Raw genomic sequence first — 24608 nt, forward strand, 5'->3', positions numbered from 1 at the left:
CCCCAGCACTTTTCAGGAAATCGACAACTCAGGGTAGAAAAAAGAAAAGAAAAGATCCCTGTCATGTCCTCAAGGCATGGAACACTTAGTCCTGATATGTATAACGCTCATTAAAATTTGTTAAATGCAACTGAGGTTTTCAGTCCATACTGTCATGCATACCACAGCCATTTTTCCTTTGGGCGTTAATTCTTTGTGACACTTGGTAGTCGCCTGGACTTTGGGAACCAGACCAAGCACAAAAAAACATGAAAGAGCAGCCTCCTGTCGGGACCTGGACGCTCTGGGGACCCTGCCTGGTAAATGAGAACTGATCTATATCCAGCTGAAAGCCAGGCCCTGGGGGGAGGGGCTCCGCCACATTGGCTGGGCCTTAGTCATCCAGGCTACTGTCTTGGAACTGCGGTAGTTGGACTGGGCTTTGTTCTTTATGAAGTCATTTTCACCTTATAGACTTTACCTTAGAGGTAACCATCAACCATCCCTAATATGTCCGGGATAACAACATAAGGCAGAAGAGTCTAGAACCCAGGGGTGCTAGTAGCTCTGTCATTGCTGCAGCGGGGGCCTTTGTGGTTGTAAGTGAGTAACTAAGTGGACATGGAGCAAGTGGGTGCTTTGTTTTCTCCCTAGTGGTCTCCCAAGGCCCCGGTAGTGAGTGGGCCTAGCACAGCCTCCCAAGGGCCCCCTCTTTGACTCAGCCAAGGGAAATCAGTAATGTAGGCACATGTTCCAGGGTTGGTGGCGGCCACCACACTACAGCAGGTTTAAAATGCCTTTGTTTTCTTTTTGGGACAGGATCTTATGTAGCCCAGACTAGCCTGGAACTCACTAGCAGCCAAGGATGATCTTGAACTTGAGATCCTCTGCTTCTGTCTCTAGAGGGCTAGCTGGGGTATTACAGGCCTATGTCACTCCTGGCTTAATGTGCTGTCCCTGTCCGGGGGACCAAATGTGGGGCCTGTGGGTGCTAGACAAGTGCTCTCTACCAACATCAGAGTCCTAGAAATTCTTTAATGAGAACATGGAAGTCTGAGGCTGGTGGGCATGATGGCCTCCCAGGAGGGATTTCTAATTTCATCCCTCCTATTGTTAAACTTTTGAGCCTGATACACACACACACACACACACACACACACACACACACACACACACACACGTGTGTGTGTGTGTGTGTGTGTGTGTGTGTGTGTGTGTATCCAAAGCCTTCCCATGTCGAGAGGCCTCAGTCTTTCTTTTCTGTTGCTGAAATTTGGCTGCACCAGATGCTTGCAAATCAGTTCGCCCTCTGCTGGTCAGAGATAATCTTTTCATTACACAGAGTTTCTGAGAAGGCTGTTAAAAAAAGGATTTCTCTGGCAGCTGAACTCACGTGCTTCTTTTTAAGAAGTCCTCTGGGGGCTCTCCTGAGGTTGGGCAATGACTTCTGTGAGAAGGGTGCTGGTCTGGGGGTTGTTTCTGTGCCCAGCACACTCTTCTAGTGCCTTCCTTGTATGTTGGAAGAATAAGAGTCTTCTATACTAGATGATATTGAAGTTACTCAGCATCCTGTGGGTTTAACCTCTACCATGGGAGTTTTATACTGAGAGGACCATATGATAGCATCAGTGGCTCCATGGGGGTGCCATTTTGACTACTCTAATTGCTCTGTGAGGTGGGGGTCTTGATCCCCATTGCACCCATGAAGTCAAATGACTATATTCCATACGGCTGGGAAATGGAAATCTTTTGAAGACAAATCTTGTAGCTCTAAGACACCTCCATATCACACAGGCCACATACACACTGAGGCGGAGTGTTAGCAAGTGAATGGTGACTAATGCTGTGTGAGGAATTCTTAGTGCTTAGAACACATGCTCCTCAGAGCATCACCAGCATGCAGACTAGTGCTGTGTGACTTGGGGTGAGACTGCTAATCTCTCTGTTTCCAGCTTTCTTTCTTTCTTTCTTTCTTTCTTTCTTTCTTTCTTTCTTTCTTTCTTTCTTTTTTTTTTTTTTGGTGAAGAGGGAGTGATGGGATTGGAATACAGGACCTTGCTCCCTTTAAACAATCAATCTACCACTGAGTCACATTCCTTTACACATTAAGTTGAAATTTTAACTTAGGTTTGAACTTGAACTTGTGTCTCTCTGTTTTCCTGCTGGTGGCTTCCAGGTTGTCAGGTAGGGTGTGCTGGCTTTCTGGCTGCCTCACCTGGCATGAACATATAGGTGGTACTGAGCACCCACTGAAAAACCACACACAGGCAGAAGGATGATCTGCACTTTAACAAGGCAAGCACATGGTGAATGACACAAAACACCCGCATGCTCTGACATACGGGTGCACACCGCTGAAAATTCTGAACTTTGACAAAATGAAGCGGCATGGCCCCATTTTCTTGATTGGGGGACGGATGTTGGTCTGAGCCTTGCTGCTGTGGAGCTGCAAGAACGGAGGAGAACTATCTTTGGGCTGGAGTGTGTGTGTGTGTGTGTGTGTGTGTGTGTGTGTGTGTGTGTGTGCATGCAGGTCTGAGGAGAGCCAGGGGTCTGCAGTTCTGGCTTTGCACCAGAAAAGAGGCAGCCCAGAGGCTGAGGTGCGCCCCTGACAGCAGGTCCCCTTGGTGTGTGTAGCACTCAGGTCTTGCTTGCTGGACACACATGCAGGGGTGGGGGGTGGGGTGGTGGTGGTGGTTGTGTCCGGCTGGGGGTGTCCACACTCTGTGGCAAGCCCCCAAGTGCGTTAACAACTGCAGCAAAGGATACTTTTGTTTCTTTTTCCGTTTGGCACATGAGAAAGCCTTCTCCCCTTTCCTGCTTAAATATACACAAAGGGCTCAGTATACTTAGGGGGTTAAGGCCAAGAAAAGGACTTGGAGAATTTTAAAGGAGTTTAATCTGACAATTGATGCTCTAGTTAATTCCTAAATGAATAACTGATTAGCTGCACGTTTTCCAGGAAATCACAGGGCTGCATCATGACATAATTCCTGATTACGTACCGTTTCATTTTATCGCAAAGAAGCACATAAAAGCCAAGCATTTCCAGCTTGGCTCTCGTTTCCTTCCCTCGCATGTCTGGACTAGCAATTCGACATCCTTGCAAAAGAGAGACTGGGCTTTAATGTTTTAGGAATGTTTAAGTGGTTTGAATCATGGGTTCAGACCCTGCCAGGCTGGAGATGTTTGCAGTGTGCCATGGTGTCCTTATTTTTAAAGGAGAGAAAGAGAGATCCACTTGTCTGAATTTTTCCCCTTAAAATGCTAATTAGGATGGCAGTTAGTAGCCATTAAGTGGTGTTTTATGATGTGCCCACCACCCACAGAGGACTTTGAGCAGAGGATGGCCCTCTGGCATAGAGACAGCACTGTTAGGTGCTGAGAGCAAGCACCTAGTGCTTAGCTTCCTCTGGGTGGCTGCCTCTTAAGAAAAATCAGAATTACAGATATTTAAAAGTGACCAATGTTATCCCCTAAACCATGAAGATAACACAGACCCCGTGGGAGGCAGGGCTGCCCAGACTCGGGTGTCCCCTTTCTTCCTTTTGTGACATCCAGGTTCCCATCTTGTCAATTTATGACCCATTGTCCACAACAGGGTAGCAGTTAAAACCCGAGGAAGGCCAAGTGCCATGTCTTTGGCTTCAGCTCTCACAGTCCTCTATGAATTCCAGGACTTGTTAGAATTTGTTCTTTGTTGATAGAACACCTGGGTTCTTGGCTTTTGTCCCCCTCCCCAGCCCCCAACCTCCATTAACTATGGCAACAGGAAGTAAAATAAGCCAAATTGGCTCCATCTCAGCCACTCTGGATACAGTCTGAATCCTCAGAGGAAATCAGATACATTACATAGAGACCCGGAACAAGGAGGCGTTGCCCCACTTGGAAACTTTGGAGACAATGTAGACACAACACTGAGCTGGAGAGCGGTGCCAGGGCCACCTTCCACAGCTTGGGCGCCCCAGAACTTCACTGAGCACTTCCCTCTGGCCCCCACCTTCGGAATCAGAGCCTGTGACTCTCTGGGGTGAAGATGAATGTAAGGTGCTGGGCCAGTGGCTTACTCCTTCATACAGGCTTAGTGCTCCCATTTTCCACAGAAGCAGGGCTGTAGTTGGCACTTTCTAAAGACATGCATGCACTGTCGCAACCCTGGGAGACGGTATGAGCATTTGCCAGGACATGGAAAACTGCACCGTAAAACTGTATATTTAGAAAAAGAATTAAAATGGCAAGAGCTGTATAACAACAAATTGTAAAATCGTCTCAAAAGAAGATTAAAAAGAAGCAGGACAGAGCGCGAATCCAGTGACCTCTGTATGCTGGACCATAGATGGTCTTAAAAAGAAGATTGATTTAGCCTTCCTAACGCCCTCCCCATAATCCAATGTTATTTTTACCTTAAGTAAAGAAACCCTCCTTTGAGCTCCAAAAATGAAAGGAGAAAGGAAAATGATTGCAGTGCATTTCATTTATTCAAGTTCTGATGGCATGATATTTCGAATTTAAAAGCCAGACAGACATTGGGGATGAAGTAAAGGGTGCAGGCTACTGTTGTGTGGAGAGATATTAGCGGGATTAAGTTAGTCGCAATTAAAATGGAGAGCCCGTGCAGGTGACAGCTGGCCCTTCTGTTCAGGATCAGAAAGCAGGAAAGAAAGATGCCAGGAGCCCAGATCTGCTCCTGTGTTGCTCCAGGAGTTGCCCTGCATGGGTCTCTCTCTCTCTGGGGGCTGAGGTAGCTGTTGGCTCCAGAGTTCGCTCTCAGGGGGTGGGATTTAAGAGATGCAGGGCTGGGGAGGTGCAGTTTAATTGGAAAGGGAGGCCTAGGAGGGTTGCATGCAGAAGGAATCCTGTTGAGGCATGTGGTGTACAACCTTGCTGTCATACATTAACTTGTTTTTTAAATTTTTTGTTGTGTTTTGAGAGAGGGTCTCAGGTAACCCAGGCTAGCCTCAAACTCACTACTAGTCAAGGGTGACCTTGAACTTCTGATCCTCTTGCCTCCACTGCTCATGTGTTGGTGTTACAGGGGCACACTACCATGCTTGGAGGTTCATTAACTCAGTCTTGTGACTGTATGAGAATTTAATTGTTTTTTTTTTTTTTTAATTCAGAATCTTTTTAGCTAGAGGACATTTCTCTCTATCGATAAACATGACATTAATTTTCCATTGGTCTGGTTAGTTCCAAGAGACTGTGGGTCAAATTGAAGTCACATTAGTCCCACTGGAAAAGTCCAGACACAAGCAAAGGGGGTTAAAAAAAAAAGAAAAGAAAAAGAAAGAAAGAAAGAAAAAAGAGAAAAGAAACTTCTTTTACAGTCTGACAAGGAAGTGACGTCAGTCTCCGTTACATTACCACCATTTAGTGCATGCACAGGGTGACCTTTCTGTGAATGGTGGAGGCCACACTTCTTGGCAGCTTCAGATCTTACAGATGTGTCATTCTCTGACACTATTAACCATCTGTTGGCTTGGGGGAAAGTTACTTCCTGGGACTGAGGACCTGCGGCATCTGTCTCCTGTGAGGAGGAAATGCTCACAAGGAACTTGGAGCTCAGGAGATGGCGGTGGTTGGGGCTCACAGCTCCAAGACCTTGCTTTGCCTCAACATCTGATCCAACATCAGTGACTCCCATTCCAGGGAAAATGTTGCCCTTCTGTTTTTCTCTTCCCAGACCGGAGTTAGCGGCCTCACTGCTCTGCATCTGGGTGACACGGGAGATAATTGCAGCCTCGTTTGGTCCAGATAAGCTGCACTTTCCCAGCTGGGCTGCCCTTTGAAGTCCAGACAGTTTCATGATAATTGATAATCTAATCTCAGCCCAGGCTGTATGCTTTTCCCCCTTTTCTTCACAGGCTGCTGTGCAAGCAAGGGAATTATTACAGCATTCGTATTGATTGCCTCTGGAAGAGGTCACTGTGTGGGGACTGCCCTGTTAGCACGAGGTTCTTGTGAAAGGAGAAATCTTGGCGAGACCCGAATAGCAACCGGAGGCCTAGTTAGAGCAGGGCGGGCGGAGAGCTAGTAGGGCCAGGAGAAACGACTTTTCATTCTCCTGCCTCCAGGCTATACATGGCAATTACGGCTGCAGAGGCAATTCCGAAGTTGTTAATTACAGGTTTATACCCTTGTAGCCAAAGTAGGAACGAAGGGACTAAAGGTTACAAAGTGGCACTTTAAAAAAGTTATAGGTGATTTCTTCTTTTTCCTTTTTAGTGGAATAACTTAATTAATGGTCAGGTTCTAGCCTGATGGCGAACAGAACTCTTGGAGACATCTTATTAGAATAATTAAATTTGTCTATACCCTCCAATTTGCTTTTCGTAACTGGCCGTTCTGTTTTTATTTTCCTCAATTGTCTCTTGAAGTCTTTCAGATGTGGCACAGAGGAGGAGGCATGTCCTGTGGGCTACAACACTGCGCTCACAGAGACCAAAAGCCATGCGGTCACTTATTAACCCAGATTCCCCTAAGACAGAGGAGTCCTGCTGGGCCCCACTTGGTGTGAGAGCATGGCCTCAGCCTGGCCTCCTAAAGCCACCTGTCCCTGTTCCGAGCATCCCATCCCCTTCTTTTGGAAAGTTGCAGGAGTCCCTGGGCACAGCTTCTAGAAGACGTGTCTTCTGGTCTCTGAGTGCTTCACTCTAATGCTATCACAGAGGTTGGTCCTCTGGTCCTGGGTGTAGCGCAGTTGATAGAGCACTTATCCAGCATGCACAAAGCCCAGAGTTCAGCCCTCAGCATTGCATAAACTAGGTGTGCTGGTGCCTGTCATCCAGCAGTCAAGAGGCAAAGGCAAGAGGATCAGAAGTTCAAAGTCAGTCTCAGCTACATACTGAGTTTGAGGCCAACCTGGAATACATGAGACTCATCAAAACGAAAACATGACAGCAGCCCCTCCCGCAACTAAACCCAAACAACAACAACAGAACCAAGTCAAGTCCCACCTGAAGCCATCTGTATTTTGTGACTCTATGGTTGACAAAAGTTTGCTGCATGCATGTGTCAGAATAGCCACTGGAGAGCGTTTTGAAGAATCCCAACCCAAAGAGGGAGTGTTTGCGGCAAGTGGCATGTGCCAGCTGTGCCACAGGGCACAGAGGAAGTGAAATGCCACTCAGTGCCCCGTAAGCAAGTGTGAGATGATCATGTGCCAATTAAAAGTAGAAAAATCTCACATCTCAGCCTGCAGTCCCTGAAGACACACATGCTCTGGTCCTCCCCCCCCCCCCCCTCCCTAAGAAGCTTATGCTTATAATGTCCCCATCATGCACTTCCAGCTCCTGAGGGGTGGCCCTTCCTTTTCATCCTCCAGTCTCCAACACAGGGGTGGCACACAGTAGGTACTTGCAAGTCTCCATCAAACCAGTGGCCAGCTCAGCTGGCTCTCTGAATGCTTCTCTGTGTGAGTCATGCCCAGAGTGAAGACTGGAAAAACACACCTCGGGTAACTTGCTGCTTGTTTAAACTGGGGGCGTGGCCAATACATCCGCTGCTAGCTTCGAGGAAAACACTCTATGATGAGTTGTCATAAGCTTATTTAGGGCCATTTTGAGGAGAAGGTGAACAGCTAATTCCATGGGGACAAATGGTACTACAGAGTCTGCAGGTTTCCTCTGGTGAATTTGGTTTCTGGAAGGAAAAAAGGACAGGCATTCCCACAGCTTTCGGAAGAAAGCTGGCTGCTGGAAACTGAGGCAGGTGGAGGGGACTGGATTATATGCTCACATGTAAGTAGACCCTCTGTCTGAAGCCCATGGGGAAAGGCGTGTGTGGGGACTCCAGAGACATCAGGATAAGACCTGCCAGCAGATATTCCCAAAGTCAAGCTCCTAAGCTTTGGGGAGTGGCTACAGAAATGAGAGTGACATCACCAAGGACCCTGGCAAGATGCTAGCTGCTCTCCAAGGATCCCTCAACCAGTGTCAATCAGAATGGGAACTTGGTGCTGCCTCCTCACTGCATAGGAGGGATCATCCCAGGAACTAGCTCTTAAGGTCTCAGTGAACACAAGCCCAAGCAATCATTCCCTCTTCAAAGTTCAAAGTCACAGCTCTTCCTGCTTAAAGGATCACTTCCATAGCAGAAAATTTATTGCTTTTAGACGACTTATTATTCTTCTCTCTCTCTCTCTCTCTCTCTCTCTCTCTCTCTCTCTCTCTCTCTCGTGTGTGTGTGTGTGTGTGTGTGTGTGTGTGTGTGTGTGTGTGTGTGTATGTGTGTGTTTAAGTCTGAGGTCATTCCTGACAGCATCTCTCATTGGTTTGGAACACACTGAGTAGGCTAGGCTGCTGGCCAGTGTGTCCCAGGAATCTGTCTCCTCAGTACGGCGATTACAAGTATGTGTGAGCACAATTGCCTTCCTCACTTGGTCCTGGGGATTACACTCAGGTCTCCATACTTGCCTCATAAGCACTTCCCTAACCCCCCTATCCAAAACCAGAACAACCTTTTAGCGATTATATTTTCTTTTCAAAATCATTTGCTCATGCTGTTTGCCCACTCACATAGAAGTCTTAGTAGATTTTATTTGTGCATACTGCTCACATATTAAGGGTATTATTTGCTCATAATGTTGCCTGTTTGCCTTTTATATGTTGTGATTTATTTTATTATGACAGGTTATTTACTTTCCTCTCCTATAAAGGTATGCTCAGCCCTCCCAAGATGTTTGGTGGGGGCCATCCATACTAGTGACAGCCATGTTCTCTGTCATGACCAGACCAGGCCCCTTGTGACCAGGATCAAGTGTCCCATGTCCAGAGATGGAATAGGAATAAAGCCAGAAGGCAACACTTCCTGCCACTGTGTGGAGTTCTCTTGTTTTGATGGCGGAAAGAGGTCCTAGGAACCTTGTTAGAGCCCCCATCCCCCCAAATTCTGCTAAGTGGGGGCAAGGCCTCAAGCTCTGGTTCTGGGCTCTCCCAGAATTTATTTTGGCTAGGTTTATAGGAGGCATTAAAGGACACACCCTTCTCATGTCTGGAAGGTTTCTCTGAAATTTGGGCTGGATAGTAGTACTTTTAATTTTTTATTTTATTTTATTTATTTATCTTATATAGAGTCTTGCAATAGTATCTGGGATAGTGTGATAACACCCTCAAAAAGCTGGATGTCCTCTTTTTTGTACCTGTTCCAGCCAGCTCCCTATGTCAGAGGCACATGGCCTTCCTTCTAAAAGTGACCCTCTGTCTGTGACCACGCTGTGTCTGCTTCCTCCAGCTGTAGGAGGATCCAATGCACCCACACAGAGATACACATACTTCTACATGATCAGAAAATAACAAAAATAGATCTTTATAATTTAGAATTTGTTTCTCTTTTTTTATATTCTAAGTTACTCTACCATGAGAATTACCAATTTCTGAAAAATGATAATTTTAAAAAAATGTCAGGACATCTGCCTTTCCCCTTTTTCCCTTTCCTCCCTCCTTCCTTGCCTTCCTCTCTTTTTTTTTTCTTCCTTCTCTTTCCTTTCTCTCTCTCCTCTCCTTCCTTCCTCCTCTTCCTCTTTCTGCTCCCCTTCCTTCCCCCCCTTCCATCCCTCCTTTCCTCTCTCCCTTTTCCTTCCTTCTTGCTGTTTTTGCAGCTATGAATTTAACTTTCATAGCCTTGGACTTCCATTCCTAGAATTTGATATGTATGGTTCTTGTCATGTCAGTAAAGGCATGGGAAATGAAACACATGAACTCTCCGGCTCTATGTCACTTGGAGAATAGACCTTTCCATGTGTGCTTGGAACTTAGGCAAAACTAGTTGTGTGCTAATGTAGCAGTGAGTCACAGGAAGCCCAACTACGGTCTTCCTGAAAGTACAGCAGTAGAACTAATATTGAACTAACCCATTCTTGACCCCTTGGACATGAGAAAGCTCTCTCCTGTGACCACCTGGGCCTTTGCCCTTTCTCTCGAGCAAGTTTTCCCCACATATCTGCTTGTCCTTGCTGTTTTCCATTTTCCCAAATAAGGATCCTTGCTCTGTGGGGGGAGCTCACGTTTCCTGGTGTGAAGGGCTTCTCCCCATCTTTTGTGAGACTTGGGTGCCTGTGGAACCTAGCTTTCCTGCCCAGCAGACCCTTCCTCTGTAGGCTCCTCTAGCCCTTGTTGATGCGTTGGTTTGACTGTTTGAGATGGTAGCTGGTGTGTTCGTTTCTTCCTGGTCAGCTTGTGAAAGACACTTCACACTCCAAACTCATTGCAGGCTTTCCGACCTCCTCCCCAGTGATGCCACTTCACTGATGATTGGGGCTGTGGGGCATTGTGGGTACAGAAGAGGAGCCCCGTGAGGGAGGAAGGGGAACCCCCAGCCTGTATCTCCTTTTTACTTTCTATTTTATTTTCTTTAAGCTTTTTTAATTGAAAATTTTTTCATACAATGTATTTTGGTCATTTTTTTGCCTCTCTCAGTTCCTCCCAGATCTTTCCCACATCCCTGTTCACCCACCTTGGTGTTCTTTCTCTCACTCTCTTTCAAAAACAAACAAAACAAAACAAAACAAAATAGCAAGAATCTTAAAAGTTCTTATTAATAAGAACAAACCTGAAGCCAGTTATTGGGGTGAACGATGAAAGATCAGAGAAGCAGAACAAGCCACAGCCACCTCACCTCGCCAGTTCCTCAGCTGATCCTGTTTCCTCAGACTGGAAGCCTCTGAGTCCTCATCCAAATGGATCTCAGCTGAACTGCTGCTCAAAACCCTAAAAGCTTAACCAGGCTCTAGTTCCTCCTCCTCATGCCATAAATAGCTTTCTGCTTCCTGTCATCACTTCCTGGGATTAAAGGTGTGCATAACCATGCCTGGCTGTTTCCAGTGTGGCTTTGAACTCACAGAGATCCAGATGGATCTCTGCCTCTGGAATGCTAGGATTAAAGGTGTGTGTGCCACCATTTTCTGACCTCTGCATCTATTGGCTGTTCTGTTCTCTGATCCCAGATAAGTTTATTAGGGTGCACAATATTTTGGGGGAACATAGTATCACCACAAAACCTCAAAAAACACAAAAAAGCCCACAAAACTACAAAACCAAAAATCCATACATACAAGTGAAAGACTAATAAGACCAAAAAAAAAAAAAAAAAAAAAAAAAAGCCTGAACAGAGTGAAATGAAATAAAAAAGTCCCCAAACTATCCAGTTTGTTTTGTGTTGGCTAACTACTCCTGCTTCTGGGGGTACACCTGGGGAGACTGGAGAAAACGCCTGCCAGCAGCTATCAATTGCAGATAGCTCCTTGGTCGAGGACGTTTGACCCCGTGTCCACTTGCCCATCTCAGGGCCAGGGCCCCATCTGACCTCAGCCTGCCTAGGTTTCATGCTTGCTGCCAGTCCATGTGAGTTAATATGTGCACCAGCCCTATTGCATGAGAAGAACAAGTGTGTGCCTTTCCCCACATCCCAGCCAGCATGTGCTGTCCTTTGTTTTATTGATCTTGGGCATGCTGGCAGGGATAAGATGAAACCACCAAATAGCTTTAATTTGCTTTCCCTGATGGCTAAGGATGCTGAACATTTCTTGGTTTCATCTTTGGAGAACTTTCTGCTGAGTTATGTATCCCATTTTTATTGGGTTATTTGTTTTCTTGCTGTTCAGTTTTTTTTAGTTCTTTATGCATTTTAGATATTAACCGTCTATCAGATGTATAATTGGTGAAGATATCTTTCCATCCCATGGGCTGCTGCTTTGACTGAATGATGGTGTTCTTTGCCTTACCAAAGCTTTTCAGCTTCATGAGGTCCCATTTATTAACTGCTGGTTTAAGTGTCTTGCACTATTGGTATCACGTTCAGAAAATTCTTCCCCATGGCAATGAGTTCAAGGCTATTCGCCCCATTCTCTACTGTCAGATAGAGGATCAATGGTCCTTGATCCATTTGGAGTTGACTTTTGAGCAGGATGACAGCTATGGATCTACTTTAGTTCTTCTCCATGCAGCCATCCTGTTTGACAGGCACCATTTGCTGAAGATGCTGTCTTTTCTCCAGTGTGTATTTATGGATTCTTTGTTTAAAAAAATTGGATGTTCATAAGGGTGTGAATTTATGTCTGGATTTTCAGTCCAATTCCATTGATCACTGTGTCTGTTTTTATGTTAGTCCTATGTTATTTTTATTACTATAACTCTTTAATACAACTTGGGATATGGGATGACAATATTTTCAGCAGTTCTTTTATCACTTAGGAATGTTTTTAGCTATCCTGAATTGTTTGTGTTTCCATATGAAGCTGGAAATTGTCCTTTCAAGTTCTGTGAGGAATTGTGTCAGAATTTTGGTGGGGATTGCATTGAATCTGTAGATTGCTTTTGGTAGGATGTCCATTCCCACAATATTAATTCTACCAATCCATGAGCACGAGAGATCTTTCTAGTTTTTGGTATCTTCTTCAGTTTCTTTCCTCAATGTCTTAAAGATTTTATCATACAAATCTTTCACTTGCTCGGTTTGAGTCACTCCATTACATTTTATTTATTTATTTATTTTTTTGAGGTGATTGTGAAAGACATTGTTTCCTGATTTCTTTCTCAGTCCATTTGTCATTTTCATAGAGGAGGCTACTGTTTTTTTTTTTTTTTTTTTTTTTTTGAGCATTAATTTCCTATTTACTACTTTGCTGAAAGTGTTTATCAGCTATAGAAGTTTCCTGGTGGAGATTTTAGGGTCTTTTTATATATAAGATAACATCATCTGCAAATAAAGATACTTTGATTTCTTCTCTTCCTATCTGTATCCCCTTCAGTTGTCTTATTGCTCTAGCTAAGACTTCAAGTGCTCTATTGAATAAGTGTGTAAAGAGTAGGTATCCTTGTCTTGTTTCTAATTTTAGTGAAAATTCTTTGACTTTCTTTCTGTTTAGGTTGATGTTGGCTATGGGATTGCTGTAAACTGCCTTTATTATGTTCCTTGTATCTCTAATCTCTTCAGGATTTTTATCATGAAAGGGTGTTGGATTTTGTCAAAGGCCTTTGTGCATCTAATGAGATGATCATGTGGTTTTGTCCTTCAGTCTGTTTTTATGGTTGATTAGGTTTATGACACAGTTAGATGTTCATTTCTGCCTTGTTCTCTGGAGCTTGCCCGATTCCACCATCCTCCTTGTGCCTTGTTCCCACCGAGCTACCCTTCCCCCACTCTATATCAACTCTGCAGGCAAAACTGGTGACTTAGTGGTCCAGATAATCTCTGTAGTCCCCTGCTGCGGACGTGACCTGCTCCCACCTGGGAAGTACTCCAAGCAGGTGTGGAGATGACTGCGGAGGTAGGAAGCTCCAGTTCTCTCAGTCGGGTTCCCTCGAGCTCACGGAACCTCTGCTCTGCACCCACACGAGGAAAGGATTCTCCAAAGACAGTCGAAGGCTGTTGATGAGAAACCGTTCAAGACGATTGGTTTGCATGCTGCTCTGGCTAGTTCCTGTCGGCTTGTCATAACTCAAGTCATCTGGGATGAGGGAGAAAATGTCTCCATCAGATTGGGTTGTAGGCGAGCCTTTCCTCCTCAAGTTGCTTTTGGTCATGGTTACCACAGAAACAGAAAGTGAACTAGGACCTTTGCATGGGGAAACATCTGACTCTAAGAATCTGGTGATTGTCCGAGGATCTCATTTGGGTAGCATTTGTCCTGATGATAAAGCGTTCAGCCGGAAGTTAAGTATTTTTCTGCAACGTGAAATGTTCTTCATTGCTTCTGCTTTAGTTGATTTTGTGTTTTGTTTGCTTTAACCCTTTAAATCTTGTGGCAGCCCCCTCTAGTAGTGTCTCCTAACAAAGAACCATGTGAATGGAGTTGGCACACAGGGCCGAGGGCCCCATAGATTTCAGATACCCTTCCCTGTGTATAGGACATTCCTTGATCTTGTGGTAGAGGGCTCCATCACTTGAGGCGGGTGCCCTGTGAAGATCCTAACCCATAAGAGTGGTCTCAGAGGGTGTCTTGATATGTTCCCAGGGACTCTGGGTTCTCACTCTCTATCTCAAGCTTCTCTGCTTGGCTCCTGACAGATGGACACCTGCCCTGCCCAACTCCATCACCTGCTTAGTCCTCTCTAAAGTCACATTTGGAAATGCCTCAGTTGAATGTGCGGTGACCTTAAGGAGTTTCCACCAAAACCACTTCCTGGATACTTGGAGCAGGGTAATATATGAGCACTCCTTCTAATTCCTGGGTAGAACAAACATGATATAGAAGTTAATGGTCTATAGCAGTGGTTCTCAACCTGTGGGTTACAACCCCTTTGGGGTCAAACCACCCTTTCACAGGGGTTGCCTAAGACCATCAGAAAACACAGATATTTAGATTATGATTCATAACAGTAGCAAAATTACAGTTATGAAGTAGCAAGAAAAATGATTTTATGGTTGGGGGTTACACCACAAGAGGAACTGTATTAAAGGGTTGCAATGTTAGGAAGGTTGAGAACCACTGGTCTATAGGTTAGATGAGAAAGGCAGAGCATCATCCTCCCTCTCACAGTGCCTCTGACCACACTCCTGCAAGCCAGCTGCTCCTGTATCTAGTCTACTAATGTGTCAAACCACCATTTTCTTAGTACTATTAGAAAGTGGTACACAATGAGGGAGGGACTTGTAGTTGGCCTCTCTATATCTTTGGATCTCTTTGTGTCCATGTCACTGCTCACACAATGTGGTGGTTTGAAAGAAAATGTCCCCCAAAGGGAGTGGCCCTATTGGAAGGTGTGGCTTTGTTGGAGGAAATGTGCCATTGTGGAGGTGGGTTTTGAGTTTTCATATACGCTCAAGCCATGCTCAGTGTCTCAGACCACTTCCTATATCCTGCCTATCAAGATGTAAGGCTCCAGCACCATGTTTGCCAGCACACTGCCATGTCCCACCATGATGATAATGGACTGAACCTCTGAAATTGGAAGCCACTCCATTAATTTTTCTCCTATAAGAGTTGCTGTCCTCTTCTGGTCTCTTTGGACTCTGCAGCAGACGAAAGGAATGTCATCATTTGGAAAGCATTGCAATAAGATGCACACGCTGTGCCGCCACTGTGGCTCTAAGGCCTACCACCTTCAGAAGTCGACCTGTGGCAAGTGTGGCTACCCAGCCAAGCGCAAGAGAAAGTATAACTGGAGTGCCAAGGCTAAGAGATGAAACACTACCGGGACTGGGTGGATGAGGCACTTGAAAATTGTCTATTGAAGATTCAGACATGGATTCCGTGAAGGGAAAACACCTAAACCCAAGAGGGCAGCTGTTGCAGCATCCAGTTCATCTTGAGAAATTTCAGTCAGTCATAAAACAAATGTTCTGGTTTAAAAAAAAAAAAGAAAAGAGTTGCTGTAGTCAAGGTGTCTCTTCACAGCAATAGAAACCCTAAGATATATGATATACACCATCACCACTGTCCAGTTGTTCAGCCATAGCTAGAACATGTGGAGAGGTAGTAGGATCTCCCACTGTCTGTCTTTGAAGATTCATTTTTATTTCCTTTCTCTACTCTGTGGGGCTGGGGTGGGGATGGAGCAGAATGGCTGTGCTTGGATTTCTCTGCTGATGTTATCAGGTCTCCTCTGGATGCTGAGGTCCCTGTTCTGATTGGGAGCTGGAACTGTGTGTGTTGAATTCATTGAACGTTGGGTGGGTAGACACTGGTCCAAATCACTGTCCTGGAGCAGACATTGTGCTGGCTCAATGGATGCCATGCTTTCAGACTACTTTGTTACACATACTACAATTCATGTAGACATCAACCTGGCTTTGAAAGTGCCACTTCTTAGAATAGTCTAATGCTATACTAAATGCTACTTTACTCCTAAAGAAAGCAAGAACTTTACCTGTAGGGATGTGACTCCTGGGACCAATACCTGCTGGGTAGAGATGGGGTGTGTTTGCACTGCAGCCCAGGGCCTTTTCAACATGGAAGAACTAGCCCAGGATGCAGGAGGCAGGGCACCCCTCAAGTCTCCTCATCCTGAGCCTATCTGTGTGCAGAGTGGGGGCCTGCGGCAGGTCTGTGTGAGCCTTAGCGTGCCATTCTGATTTCTCTGTGGGGACCTACAGCAGGAATGTGTGAGCCCTAGCACGCTGTTCTGATTTCCCTGTGAATGAAAGCACATTCTGGGTGCCAGATGGATCTGTGTCACATGCCAATGTACCTGGACAGTCAATGGATAAGGAGAAGGGCTTATATTGCTTCACAGTGCTACAGGGTCCATGACTGACTAGCTCTGTTGCTCTGGGCCTGTGATGAGGCTTACATTATGGTGGGAGGGTGCAGTGGAGCACAACGTCTTATGTCATGGCCAGGAAACAAGTGAAAAGGACCATGGGTAAAAAGCTGATGGGAGTAAGAGGAAGGGCAAGGGCCCCAGAACTCCTTCAGGTGACCCAATGACCTCCCACTGGACCCTGTTTGCACATCTCAGAGCTGTGATCCCTCCCTACAGAGCCCCACCTCCCTACAGAGCCCCACCTCCCTACAGAGCCCCACTGCACATTCCATGCACAGGCCTCTGAGTGCATGTAGCATGAATCTTACAGGTCTTATTAATAAAATCAAACCTGAGGCCAGTTGTTGGGGTGAATGCTGGAAGATCAGAGACACAGAACAAGTCACAGTTTCCTCACCTCGACTGTTCCTCAGCTGGTCTTGTTTCCTCAGACTGCAAGCTTCTGAGTCCTTATCCTAATGGCTCTCAGATGAACTGCTGCTCGAAAGCCTAAATGCTTAACCAGCCAAATGCTTAACCAGCCAAATGCTTCTAGTTTCTGGTCTTCATGCCTTATATATCTTTCTACTTTCTGCTGTCACTCCCTGGGATTAAAGGCTTGATCTCTGGGATTAAAGGTGAGTGTTGCCATGCTGGCTGTATCCTTGAACACACAGAGATCTGCCTAGCTCTGCCTCCAAAGTACTGGGATTAAAGGCGTGCATCACCACCACCCAGCTTCTGGTATGGCTTGCTCTGACCCATTTTCTAGCCACCATTTTTGGCTTTGTATCTAGTGGCTGTCTGTTCTCTGACCCCAGATAAATTTATTAGGGTGCACAATGTTTGGGGGAATACAATACCACCACATTTGCACACCTCTCCCTGTTGTCCAGTGGAAATGTGACTCTTGAATCAGACAGAAGAATATGATCTGAGAGGCTGTCCCCACGGAGAAGGCTGCAGAGCACAGGCTTTCATAGGGCAAATGTGGGAACCTGGGCTGCAGAGATGCCTCAAAGGTTAAGAGCACTTGAGTCTGGTTCCCAGCAGCCACCTCGAGCAGCTCATCACCTCTCATCCCTCCAGCGAGGTGGCTCAGCAGAGCTTCCACAGTCAGCCACCCCCATGAGGCTTCAGGACACCCAAACCAGATCCTTTTTGTGGATTCAAACTCATTTATGTATGTTTACTTTTTTTTTTTCTAATTTTAGAAGAGAATGGCCTTGTTTTATGGGGAAGATACTGTCAATAGAATCAGGGTTTGTTCAATGACAGAGGCACAGCTCACTCACCGCTGTGTCTGCTGACTTACCTGCAGGTGGCCTTTCCATAGAGGTGGATCCACATGTCCACATATCCTAGCTGAGCTCCTGGCACAGTGGGGGACTCGTTAGCATCCACCCAACAGTTTGGACAAAATGTGAACACTTGTTCAGTCACCTGTGGAAGTGCTTTTCATTTTCACCCTCTGCCAATCCCTCCTAGGAAGATCAGTGTGACAGAAAACAGGCCTGTGGAGAGCCACGTGACATGGGTTAAAGGGTCTGAGGTATATTCAGACCCTAACAGGTATATTTCCAACCCCTCCTCAGGAGCAGAGACAAGAACCCAGGGTACCAGGGTCACACCTCAGTCCCAGAGAACAGCTGTAGCTTTGCTCCACAGATTTCTTGACTTCGGCTTGGCAGGAAGTCTATAATTCATAAATCTGTGTCTGTGTGCCATGCTTTGTTGCTGGCATTTATTTCTTCTTCTGGAGACCACACTTCTATGATTGATGCTGTCACTCTCTCTCTGTGGTGAGTTGGAGGGATGCTCAGATGAGTTGGGAGAAAGTGCATCTCCTGGCCAGGCAAAGGCTGGGGCTAGAACAGAGCAGGCACTTCTGTCCTTCCTGAAAGCTTGTCTCACACCTCCAGCACACACAGGGAGGGCAGCAGTCATTCTTCCTGAGTCCCGTCGTCGTCGGTCACAGCACGTGGGCCTGGTGTGCTCCCAGCTATTGCAGGTGAAGGCCAAGGCAGCCTGATCTGGGCTGGTGTCCTGGCAGTGCAAGCTGTAATCTGCAGGGGAGCTAGGCCAAGCCTCTCTGATTTTCTTTGCTGCTCTTTGGGCCCCAGTTGTCTCTAGAGACCACAGTGCCTTCATATGAACAAGGGGCATAAAAGAACAATGTCAGACAGAGATACCAGGATGTGTGTGGGCAAAAATAAAGGGCAAGATTGAAGCTCATTCCTTGATCAACCCTGCAGATGATGCACTTCGTGACTTGAAAGGTGCTGCCCTCTTGCAGCACAATGGCAGGGTCCTGAGGTGGACCCAGGGCCAGAAGGTGCTGGGCAAAACCTATGCAGGGAGTGAGTTGGCTCCAAGACAATGTCTCTGGATTCTGGACTTGCTGGTTGGTCAGTGAAGTTTCCAGTTCTTTTCTGCTGGAGAAATGTGCACTTTTCATTAAATAAGATGTTTGCAGAAGGATGCAGGTAGTGGTACTTGGAGGAGCCATCCTCTTTTTGCCAAGCCGAGGGCCTGCCTCATCAGGATGTCGAATTTCTTTGTTTCCCAAGTGCGATGTGCACGGGAGATCATGTAGGAAATCCATTTTGTCAGGTCCCAACAACTGGCTGACTCGCTCAGAGATCGTGTGTGCTTGTGGGCCCCACGTCTGTAGCTGCTACCACTGGCTCCTGTCTCACAGATGCTCAAGGGAGTTGGAAGAAGAACACAGGCAGCCTCCCTGAGCCAGCACCCGGAGCTGCCCTTATGCCCCTCAGTGCTCTGGCTTCCAGACTCCCATCTATTGTGAGTTTGTGTGCTGTGGTAGAGGAGCTTGAGCTGTGGCCACATTCTCAGTCCACTGCTACGCCAAGAACTTCAGCTGTCTGAACCTCGCTCGTTACGTCTGGAGGGCATTCTGTTCTGTGGTGTAATTATATGCTAACTTTTTTTGGGGGGGCACATGTTTTTGTGTGTCATGCACATAGATGTGTGGAGGCCTGAGGACAGTTTTTATTCCCCAGGTGCTGTCAACTTAGTTAATTTACTACTACTTCCTCTTCTTCTCCTCCTCCTCCTTCTCCTCCTCCTCTTCCTTCTTCTTTCCCCCCTCGTCCTCCTTCTTCTCCTCCTCCTCTTCTTCCTCTCTTCCTCCTCTCCCTCTCTTCCTCCTCTTCCTCTCCTCCTCCTCCTCCTTCCTCTAGTGTCCCTTACTGGCCTGGAACTCAACATGCTGGGTCAGAAAGGCCCCAGATCTTCCTGTTTCCGTCTCTCCTGTCATGGAATTACAGTAGTCAGTGGCTCTGTCCTTTTCTTTCATGGGGTCTAGGCATGGAACTTCATGCTTGCAAGGGAAGGACTTTATGGATTGAGCTACTGCCCAGGTGGTATGCTGATTCATTGTATCTTTAGACGTCTCCAGGCCTCCATCACTCTTGTTTATGAGATTCCCACAAGCCTTCCCCCTTCCCATATGCCTTCTTCCCCTAGCCATGTGTGGGGCCCGTAGGACCTGACCTGTAAGCTACAGGAAAGGCAGGCTCAAAGGTGAGTTCTAAACAAGGTGGACCTGGGTACATGGTTAGTGTTAACTAACACCCACTTGATGGAATCTAGGATTCCCTGGGAGATGGGCCTCTGGGAAAGGCTGATAATCTTGATTGTGTTAACTGAGATGGGGAGATTTAGCCACTGTGGATACCTGGGGGTGGGTATCCTCGACCACGTAAAACAGAGGCAGGGAGAGGAGCACCAGCGCTCACCTCTACTTGTGTCTTAACTGTGGATTCAGTGTCCTCGCCAGCTGCTGCAGGCCCCGGCTGTCAGGACTTCTCTGTGTGGCAGACTGTGTACAACCTGGAGCTGTGAGCCCCCCAACCCCAGATAAACGACAAACACCTCTCTTAGGTTGCTTTGGTCAGGGTATTTGACCACAGTGGCAGAGAAAGAAACTGAGACACTTGGCATCCCAGGGGACTTTGGCTGGTCATTCTCCATTTCGTTTTCTACATAATTTAGGAGATATTATGGACTTTAAAACTTCTCCTCAGCAAGTAAACAATCATAGTGAAATGGCAGCCCCTAGTTGAAATGTTTCCAAATCACATATCTGACAAGGGATTCATCTCCATATATATATATATATATATATATATATATATATATATATATATATATGTGTGTGTGTGTGTGTGTGTGTGTGTGTGTGTGTGTGTGTACTTTTGTCCATGCGTGCATAAAAGTATACCTTGAGAGATCAGTAAATTAAAGAGATAGGTCTAGCTGATAAATGGTAAGAGTCCTGATATGTTATTGAAGTTTAGCTGGCATGAACATAAAGTATTATCACTTTAGATATAAATATGTGATTCCTATTGTACCTAAAAAACAAATAGTTATAGAATATATACAAAGGGGATGAGAAGGGACTGAAAATACTCCACTGCAAAATCAGCCAAACTCACTAGTGATATAGGAAATAAATGAGTAAGAAAGCCAGTGGTCATATAGAAAACAAATAGCTACAAAGTAAATCTCAATAGGTTAAGGAAGATGGGTATCAGATGGGATATCCTTTCTGACCGAAATACAGTGAAGTTAGAAATCAGAGCCAAATGTGTGGAAATTAGATGGTAAATGCTTAATCAATGCATCAAAGAGGTATCTCCAAAAGAACAAGAAAATACTTAGAGATGAATGAGAGAAAAATACATCATGCTAAAACTCATGGGATGCAGAAAAAGCAGCAGTGAAGGGTTTTATAGCTACAAACCCCTGCATTTAAAAATAGGCAAGAACTCAAATCAATGACCTAGATTTTCAGCTTAAAGAGCCAGGGAAAGAATGGACCAAAGTGAAAGCTAGAAGTGGAAAATAATAATGACTGAAACAGAAAAACAATAGAGAAAACCACCCACACCCAAATAATGGAATTTCGAAAAGACTTAGGAACACAGGCCAACCTTTAGCCAGATGAGCCAAGAAATGAAGAGGACATCAAAGTTCAAGCTGAGAATAAATGTAGGGACACAACAATGGATGATACAGGAATACACAGTCCTAAGAGCTCTCTAAACACCGCCCAGCAGCACACCAGATAACCTGCATGAAGTGGACCAATTCCTACAAACTCCAAAACCTCCCAAGTTGGAATTGTGGAACAATAGAGAAAATATGAATGTAACTGTATCTAGGAAGAAGATAGAGTCAGTAATACAATCTTCTGAGGTGGGGGGAGCCTTAAAAATGGCAATTTTTACTGGTGAATTTTATCAAACATTGAAGGAACTATCAGGAATCTCTCTCAAACATGTTAAAATAATTGAAGAGGAGGTAAATGCCTTCTAATTCATCCTTTGAAGCCAGTTTTGTCCTGATACCAGAGCCAGAGCCAGAGCCAGATACTGTCAGCAATTAAAACTATCCATTGAATTCCATATTAAGATAATCACAGATGTCTTCAATAAAATATTAGAAACTTAACAACTAAATTTCAGTGTATAAAAGGATTTATCTCTACCATGCAAGGATGGTTCAATATATGAACATTGATATATGCAATATATCTCTATTAACAGCATGAAGAAAAAAATTAAGGTGAGAATTTGAGAAGACTGAGCACAGTTTTACAATTAAAACACTACAAATCTATTTTTAGGAGCAAACTCTCTCTCCATAAAATCTACACACAGTAAAGACTGAACACAATGCTGAAGAGCTGAATTCTTTCCTTACAAGATAAGGAATGAGGCAAAGGTGCCTCTTCAGTACACCACGACAATTGGACAATGTTTGATTCTAGCAATGTTCTTGCTAGACCAATTAGACAATACAGGAGATAAAAGTTTCCGACTTGGAAAGGTCGATGTAAACTTCTGTTTATAAACACTGTGATCTCACATGTGACTGTTGGGAACATCATTCTGTATGCTGTGAATGTGTGTTGCTCTGATTTGGTTGATAAATAAAATGCTGATTGGCCAGTAGCTAGGCAGGAAGTACAGTATAGGCGGGAGGAGCAGAGAGGAGAATGCTGGGAACAGGAAGGCAGAGTCAGGAGTCGCCAGCCAGACACAGAAGAAGCAAAATGTGAAGGCAGAACTGAGAAAAGGTACCAAGCCATGTGGCTAAACATAAATAAGAATTATGGGTTAGTTTAAGTGTAAGAGCTAGTCAATAGTTAGCCTGAGCTAATGGCCGAGCAGTTTTAATTAGTATAAGCCTCTATGTGTTTACTTGGGTCTAAGTGGCTGCTGTCAGACCTTGGGACCATGGGACCTGGGCAGGACCAGAAAAAACTTCAGCTACATGTGACCCCTTCCAATTTTACAAAAATGTTAAAACTAACAATAAAGTCAGCGAGACAGCAGGCTATGTCAAAGCATTAAAAAACTCAGGTGCTTTTCTTTCTTTTATTATACTGGGGTCTGCACCCAGGGCTTCACACATGCTGGGCCAGTGCTCTGCCCCTGAGTTGCAGCCCACTTTATTAGTTACCTTTCTCTATACCAACAATGAGCAATCTGAAAAGGAACTGAGAAAACATTTCTACTTCCAATAGCACCACTAAGAAGGAAATACTTAGGTGTGAACTTCACCTAAGAAAGACAAAACTTACAAGGTGAACTTGACAAAATATTGCTGAAAATACCTGAAGAGACAGAAGCCAATGGAAAGACATCCCATGTCAATAGACTGGAAGACAATATTGTAAAAATGTCAATACTACCCCAGTTGATCTCACTCTCAGTAACATCCCTATTAAAATCTGAGTGATGCCGCTTGCAGAGATAGGAAAATCCACCTTGAAATGAATATGGAATCTCAAAGAATATGGAGTTGGCAACAATCTTGAAAAGGACCAAGTTGAAAGAGTCTTTTTTTTTTTTTTTTTTTACTAAGTTCAAAATTGCCCGTAAAGCCAGAGAAATTAAAATACTGCAGCACTGACATGGAGACAGCCATGGACACAATGGAGCAGCCAGAAATAATCTTTACATGTGTGGTCACGTGACTTTCAGCACGGTGCCAAGGCTGTCCGTCCTACAGAGAGAAGAGCTTGCACAATCGATGCTGAGAGAAGTGGAATTCCAAGGGCCGATGTTTTCCCTTAGGAGAAAGAATCTACAATTGCATATTTAATGAGGGATAAACAAGCACACACAGAATATATATAGAACTAAATTTAGCAATCAAAGTCTAAGAAATGTGATTTTAAAAACCAGGAAAGGACTGGGATAGATATCCACCTGAAACAGGTGTAGAGGAGTTCATCAGTAGAAGGAAAGAGGCTTAGCATCTAGAATCATGGGGCAGGACACATAAAGACGATTCCACTGTCTCCCAGCTCCTTACCCTTCCAAACAGAAACACCAACTCCTTGGTCTGCACATTTTCTACGACTGTGAATTTGTCTAAGTGAGGGGCTTTTATACTGAGGAGGTACAGGTAGGAAGTGTGTAGGAAATCTCCACAGCTAAGGCCTGATTTTGTCCTTTTTAGAGCTTTTTTGACCACTAACCTTGAGTCATCCCTGAGGCTGAAGGTTGACCCTCAGTGGCCTTCTAGGGTCAGTAGACATACACTGTCTCTTTGTGTCAAACTCTCTGCAAACACACACAGATAAACATACCACAGACACATGGACACACAGACACATACACAGACACACACACACAACACACACACACATACAGAAACACACACACACACATCGTTCACACACTATACCCAGCACCCTCCATATGCACTGCCTATGTACACATATACACTTTGATCACTCACATGGATACTATGCATACACACTTACTAAACACATACTATAAGGCTATGCACATACACATATGAACATAAAAATTGCACACCAAAATCATATATACACAACACATATTTGTATTCATACTCACATAAGATACATGGCATATATTCACATACATTCACACATACTACATAAATCTTTCTACCCACTACACATACTATAACATCCTCATATACCATAACACAGTCACATACATTCATATGTCACAACACATTTTCACACATACATACACAAACACCCTATAACACATTTATATACATTCATATACTATAACACTGTCATAAACATATACCATAAAACTTGCATACTATACTATAATCATAAACACCACAAAACATGTGCATACACATATACAAGTACATATACACACAATAACACACACACACACACATACACACACCATAGCACATTCACATGCACTCATACACCATATAACAAAGTCACACTCATGCACCATGACATAGTCACACTCACACACCACAACATAGTCACATTCACATACCATAACATAGTCACACTCACACACCATAACATAGTCATTCTCACACCGTATACCATAGTCACATTCATACACCTTAACATATTCACAATCACACACCATAACATACAGACTCACATTCACATACCATGAC

The 24608-nt window shown here is 44.9% G+C and overlaps 1 pseudogene; it reads left to right on the top strand.

The window, feature by feature from the left end:
• LOC118594564 overlaps nucleotides 1-15228 on the top strand; it is a 74517-nt pseudogene extending 59289 nt beyond the window's left edge.
• The last annotated feature ends 9380 nt before the right edge of the window (nucleotides 15229-24608 follow it).

Source organism: Onychomys torridus, chromosome 13 (genome assembly GCF_903995425.1).
Source record: "Onychomys torridus chromosome 13, mOncTor1.1, whole genome shotgun sequence".
In the NCBI taxonomy this organism is placed as follows: Eukaryota; Metazoa; Chordata; class Mammalia; order Rodentia; family Cricetidae; genus Onychomys; species Onychomys torridus.